This window comes from Lethenteron reissneri, chromosome 20 (assembly GCF_015708825.2).
Source record: "Lethenteron reissneri isolate LAM-NWPU_2019-01 chromosome 20, ASM1570882v1, whole genome shotgun sequence".
NCBI classification, from domain to species: Eukaryota; Metazoa; Chordata; class Hyperoartia; order Petromyzontiformes; family Petromyzontidae; genus Lethenteron; species Lethenteron reissneri.
The window spans coordinates 573204-580110 of NC_083798.1; the positions used below are offsets into that span (position 1 = coordinate 573204).

The window sequence follows — 6907 nt, forward strand, 5'->3', positions numbered from 1 at the left end:
ACTCCTCCTGAAGCACTGCCTCACTGCGGACCCAGGTGCTCATTACTCATGCGCGGCACGCATCACCGGCTCAGATCTCCCTTCGCGCGCCGTGGGGGTGGGAGGATAGAGGGAGGACGGGGGGAGGATTCAGGCCACGGGGCCTCCCTCAGTACCGGCCTCTGCGTCAAAAAATTTGCGCAGTCTGTGAAGTCACTCCGGCTCCTGCCTGGAGCCACGTGGAGGACAAGGAGGGTGGGAGGGGGAAAGGGGGTTACCGGGGGTGCCACGTGGAGGAGAGGGAGCCCGTGGTTCTTTGTCCGACGCCACGAAGCACTGGGCACTCGCAGGTGAACTCCCCTGGTGAAACAAACGCAACCGATGAGCCGGCGATTCGCTTCCCTCGCCCAACCCGTCCCTCTACGTGAGGGGTGGGGAACGTCCGGCCCGCGGGCCGTATGAGGCCAGCGAAATCATTTGGTCTCTGGCCCTGCCAAGGCAACCGCAGGCGGGACTCGAGATTCAATAAATCTCGGAGCAAACCTGGAAAAGCAGTTGCGAGTAGCAGCAACATCGTCAATACATTCTAGATTTGAAGCTTTCGTGACTGCAATGATTCATACTCTTAGGTTTTTTCGGTAAAGGCACATAGGTAAAAATGATAATAAAATTAAAATTAATAAAACTAATAATAAAAATAAAATTATAAATCACGACGTTTCGGAGGCAAAACAAGTCTCCGTCATCAGGTGGGACCGTCACAGCTAGATTGACTGTATCAAGTGATACAGTAAAACACGTGTGCCACTCCCAGCGTGGAGGGCACTGACCTCCATTCTATAATAATAACATCGACACACGGCCCTCTGTCGCTCCGCAGCTGGATGAAGGCCTCTCCCGCTGTCCAGGTTGTTTGACCATACTTCACCACGTTCAGTTGCGGTAACGCTCCCCAGTGAAGTCATCCGTGGCTGGGAATTGAACCTTGGTGGTTCAAGGGTAGGGGTCGGCAACCAAACATAACAAGGAGAGAGGTTGTTACCTTTTTTGGAATTCGGTAAAATAAAAATAAACCCCTCTCAATATTTCAAGAGGCACAATCGCATGTGAATGACTTCACGAAGCAGCCCTTATAGAGGCACGTGCGGCTACAGAGCCCGCGGGTCGCAGGCGCTCGGGCGAGAATCTCCCCTCCGCAATAATTCGAAAGTATGAATCACTGTAATGTGTGTGTGTGTGGTGCGTTACACACGTGTAGTGGGTTGAATAACTAGAAGATAACTTATCTGAGGCAACACAGTTGTTATTTAAAATTAACACTTAACACGGCTCCTCACACCCGATAACACGCCTCTCACTGGCTAATCTACAAGTCCTCCTTGAGTGAAGCTTGGATCTTCATTGGTATATAAGCTGGAGCCGACCCTTGCCAGGGGTACGGCTCTGCCTTCGGGCTCTTCCCTTCAATCTTCACTGGTATAGCTGAGAGCCGACCCTTGCCAGGGGTACGGCTCTGTCCTCGGGCTCTTCAATCTTTACTGGTATAGCTTAGAGCCGACCCTTGCCAGCGGTACGGCTCTGACCTTGGGGCTCTTCAGTCTACAGGAGGCTTCTTGTCTTCAGCTGGACGACGACTGACTCGGACCGTTCAGGGGTCCGGCTTTTATGCAGGGCCGTGGCTCGCCCCGCCCCAGCCACGCCTTCCTTCTCGAACCTTCGAGAAGGATCTGGGGGTGATGTCATCCCCCAGCCCCCCTCCTGGGGTCTGGGGTCTGTCCCTTTAACATACCGTTCCATAGGGTAACCGTTGGGCCCTATGGCCCATAGTCTCTCAGCACTGGGCTCAGCCCCTCCGTTGCCCCCTATTGGCATGTGGCCGGTACTGCCGGCAACTGCATGGGAACGGCGCATCTTAGCCCAATAACACCGTTACACACGTGTAATGCGAGCAAGGACAGGGTGGGTGCTGCCTCCGCACCACTCACGCGGGCCGGAGTATAGGGGAGGTGGAGCCTGGTCGTCGGGGTGAGTGGGGGCGGAGTCAGGGTCACGTGAGGAGGAGGAAGAGGATATAGGGGGAGAACCGGAAGGGGATCGGGAGTCGAGAGAGAGTGAAGATAGGAGAAGCCACGCGGGGTGCTGGCGGAGGAGTGGCACCAATTGCCACGTGGTCGGAGTCACGGCACCGTCGGCCAGCAGTGTACGTGGAGCAGCGGAGTGGCTGCAGAGTGTGCGGGAGCACACGGAGCAGCAGAGTGGCTGCAGAGTGTGCGGGGCACACGGAGCAGCGGAGTGGCTGCAGAGTGTGCAGAGTCACACGGAGCAGCGGGGTGGCTGCAGAGTGTGCGGGGCACACGGGCAGCGGTGTGGCTGCAGAGAGAGCGGAGGACTCGAACGGCGTGCGGGGGCACGCGACGGAAGAGGTGCGGGTCCAACCGGGGACAACGCGGGGTGCGAGACAAGAACCCAATAAAGGACAGACGGAGACCTACATCGCCTAAGAGTCCTTTATTACATTGGAGTCAGAAGTGAGACGGCATGTCGAAACAGCTCAGGAAAAAGAACATACCTGCACCATCTTCTGCACCATCTTCTGAAGATGACGACGATCTTTCTCCGGCGGTGGCGCTACCGACAATGGAAGGCGGAGGCGACGCAGGGACGGGCGACGCGCCGGGAGTGCAAGATGTTACCGGCTCAGCAGGACCGTCTGCGTTGGTGGGCACCGAGGAGGGATGGCGACACGTGGCGGCCCAACTTGAGTCACTGAGGGCTGCTTTGACGCAGTTGTGCACCCTGGTGACGCCGACGACGAGTCCGGGGAGGCCAAGCGGGGAGCATCCGAGTGGGGCCTTGCCGACGCTTCCCGCCCTCTCCAACACGCGGCACGAAACCGCCATCTTGGGCCTGGTCGGGGAGGAATGGCGGGAAGCCGCCATCTTGCTGCCTCCACTGCGGGAAGCCGCCATCTTGGGCGTGGTCGGGGACAAACGACGGGGAGCCGCCATTTTGAACACGTTACAGAGTGATACCATCTTGTCGCTGCCGCATGGATCACCATCGGCGGATGACGGCGGCGTGGGGACCCGCAGCCATCGTCTAACGACTGTGAAGAAGTTCTCCATTGGCGGAGATTGGAGCGCATTCGCCTGCCGTTTTCAAGCGGCGGTACGATCCGCAAAATGGACGGATGCGGAAGCCTAGGAGGTCTTGCCAACGCTCCTTGACGACAAGTCCGTCAGGTTCTTCCGCTCCATTAAGGCCGCGAAGAAGACGACGCTAAAGGGGGTGTTTGAAGAAATGGCGGAGGCTTATGAGCCCCCGGACGATGCACATCGCAGGTTCGTGCAGCGGCAACGGGCACCTGAAGAATCGCCGGTGGCATTCCGGGGCGCTGTGATGGAGCTAGCTATGGCCGCGTATCCGGAGATGGAGCCCGACTTGCTGGAGCCCCTGATATTGGGTAAAATTTTGGAGTTATCCAGGGATCTGGGCATCCCCATGCCGGTGTGCGGCCATGATAAGTTGACGTCCTGGATGGCAGCTAAGTGCCTGGATGCCCAATTCAACCTTCGCCGGTGGAAACAGGTGGTGGCTTGGATGGGGAGCCCCACCGTTGAAGGCGGTGCAACAGGGTGGGACCTGAAGAAGGCCGTCTATGTTCGGGACGAGAGGGGTCCTGAGGAGCTGACGGCGGCATCGACCCAGTGGCCTGCTCGAGGGGGAGCGGGGTTGCGCTCCGGGCCGCCGGCGCGGGAGCGCCAAGACAGAGGGGGTGCTGCACGGCGAGCCGACTTGGCGTGTTTCCGCTGCGGCCGTAAGGGCCACTTCGCCAGAGAATGTTGGGCTCGCATTCGGCAGCCGCCCCAGCAGGAGGCCTCGGTCACGGACGCGACGCGGCAGGACCACCCACGACAGGCAAGTCGGTACGCATCACCATCGCCATGCGGGCCGGGTGCCATTACTAACGGGGAGGCGTTCAGTAATCCGCGTCGCTCTCTGACGCAGTGGCGGAAATTGGCACGACGGGTGGTTGCGGCCGCAACTGGGTCGTCGACCGTGCCGGGTTCGATACAAGGGCTCGACGTACGCATTTTGGTGGACTCGGGTGCGTCCGCGACTATTATCTCCAACGTAATATTCCATCTCTTGTCCATTCCGCCGGGGCGGGTGCGGCCGGTTTACGACTCTTGCATAGCGGCGAACGGGGGTAGTCTGGGCATTGTGGGTCAGGTGGACGCCAGTATATCGGTTCGGGGTTTTTCGGCTTCAGGGACCGTGTTGATTTCCAGGTCCCTCGCAGTGCCCTGTTGGTTGGGGACCGATTTCCTGGCCAAGATGCCCATTCAAATAAGGGTGGATCACAATTGTATCAAATTGCCGGGGGGTCGGCAAATTTCATTCTTGCCATCACCCTGGGGCCAGTCAGCTCCTGACCGTCAGGTACAGGTGCTGTCCGAGGTATCGGTGGATATTCCACCTGGCTCGCAGATGCTTATTCCGCTGCGGTATCGGAAACCGGTGCCTGGAATCGAGGGTGCGGCGGGTGTTTTGTTATCACCGTCCACTGCTATAATGGGTGGCTTGATGCTGGTCGGGGCACAGACGATTGTCCGGCCGGGTCAACCTCCGTTTTTACAAGTGTTGAATGGGAGCGCGGATAACGTTGTTGTACCAGCCGGAACGGTTTTGGCTCACGCTACGACTGCTTTCACGAGCCATGACGATCAGGGCCGCCGGAGCCTTGTAGGGGGGGTATCGGCCTCCACAGCACAGGACGATCGATGGATTGCCGAGTTGTGCCGGGAAAATGCGTCTTTGACTGGGGACCAGCGGTCCGTGCTTCGCGCGCTGTTGGGGAGGTATTCCGACGTCTTTAGTGCGGACGATTTCGATTTGGGTCGCACCTCCTTGCTTTCCCACCACATTGATACAGGGGATGCCGCTCCGATTCGGATGAACCCGCATCGGTTGAGTCCGCCGGAGCGGGATCACATTCGCGGCGCAGTCAAGGAGATGCTGGCCGCTGACATCATTTCCCCGTCCAACAGTCCGTGGGGCGCGCCGGTGGTCCTTGTGAAAAAAAAGGATGGGAAGTTGCGGTTTTGTGTTGATTTTCGCAAATTAAATAAGGTGTTGGTTGCGGACGCGTACCCCCTGCCGCGTATGGATGATTCCCTCGATGCCTTGTCTGGGGCGAATTTTTTTTCTACTCTTGATCTCTCATCGGGATTCTGGCAACTTCCCCTGGACGAGTCCTCGAGGGAAAAGACGGCTTTCCGGACGCCACAGGGATTGTTTCAGTTTAATTGTCTTCCCATGGGCTTGAACGCCGCCCCCACGACATTCCAGCGGTTGATGGAGCTCGTGTTAACGGGTCTGCAGTGGGAGACGTGCTTGATATAATTAGACGATGTTATCGTCTTCAGCCGCACGTTTGAGGAACATCTGCGGAGGTTGGACGCGGTGTTTGCTAGAATGCGTTCCGCCAATTTGAAATTTAAGCCCAAAAAGTGTCACCTGTTGCAACGATCCGTGCGCTATTTGGGCCACATTGTCAGTTTGGAAGGGGTCGCCACGGACCTGGAGAAGACGGCGTGCATCCGTAATTGGCCGACTCCGGCCTCAGTGGGGGACGTGCGTCGGTTCGTTCGGTTCGCTTCATATTACCGCAGGTTCATTCCAAACTTTGCCACGATCGCTAGGCCGTTGCACCTCCTTATGGCTAAAGGCCGGAGATTCAGCTGGGGACCGACGGAAGAGGCGGCGTTTCAAGGCCTGCGCGATCGTTTGGCGTCGGCACCGACGTTAGACTATCCAGATTTCACCTGACCTTTTATTCTGGATACTGACGCTAGTGACAAGGGGATTGGGGCTGTTCTGTCCCAGTCTAGGGACAGCGTCTAACGTGTGGTAGCTTACGGTAGCCACGTGTTGTCTCCGGCGGAGACCCGTTACTGCATTACTCGCCGCAAACTTTTAGCTATTGTACATTTTCTTCGCCAATATTGGCCGTATTTGTATGGCCGTACGTTTATTGTGCGCACGGACCATGCGGCTTTGCAATATGCCCTGAGAGTTGACCAACCGTCTGGCCAATTGGCACGATGGTTGGAAACCCTGCAGGAATTTTCGTTCGAAATTCAGTATTGGAAGGGGTCGCGTCACGCGAACGCGGACGCACTCTCCAGATTGCCGCAGGGGTCCCCTTGCGCTTGCACGTCGGGCACAAATAGGTGTACGCGGGTTCCGCAACCCCCTCGGCCTGTTGTGTCCGCTGTCGAGGTGCTCGAGGCTCCCGTATGCCCGGGACCGGCTGATGGGGTTTTGAACCTGCCGCATTCGGTTTGGGTTCGCGAGCAATTGCTCGATGAGTCGCTGGGGGCCTTGCGGGGTCAGGCTGCAAAGGGGACGGGGGGACCGCTGTCCGGTGGGACGCCGGGAGCCGCTCTCCGGGATGGGTTGCTGATGTGGAGGGAAGGGTTGCACGATCGTTGGCTTCTGGTGGTGCCGTCATCGTTACGGTACGAGTTGGTTCGGACTCTGCACTCCGAGACGTTGTTACATCTCGGGGTGCAGAAAACCTTGTTGACGTTGCAGTGGGACTACTTCTGGCACGGTATGACGACTGATGTCGTCTGGCACATTCAGGCGTGTCCCGACTGTGCCCAGCGGAAGCTGCCTAAACACCCATATGTTCTGCCAGTGCAGTCCATACAGGTGTCTTGGATTAACGAGTTGGTGCCGTTGGATATTTTGGGGCCCTTCCCGCCGTCCGCTCGGGGGAATACATTTTTGCTGGTCGGGGTGGAATATCTTTCCCGCTGGGCGATGGCTTGGCCCTTACCCGACCAGTCGGTGGCGTCTATCACGGACGCGTTCCTGTTCGGATATGTAATGGACAAAAAGGTGCTGGAAAGGTTGCTCA

At 57.8% G+C, this 6907-nt stretch overlaps 1 long non-coding RNA gene across 1 annotated transcript; it reads right to left on the reverse strand.

Moving 5' to 3' along the window:
• LOC133344454 (uncharacterized) lies at positions 1-1054 on the reverse strand. The gene is made up of 3 exons (XR_009755345.1): positions 810-1054; positions 258-339; positions 1-80 (listed from the first exon to the last, which is right to left on the reverse strand). It is a non-coding gene; the product is annotated as an uncharacterized LOC133344454 (long non-coding RNA).
• Between the last annotated feature and the right edge of the window lie 5853 nt (positions 1055-6907).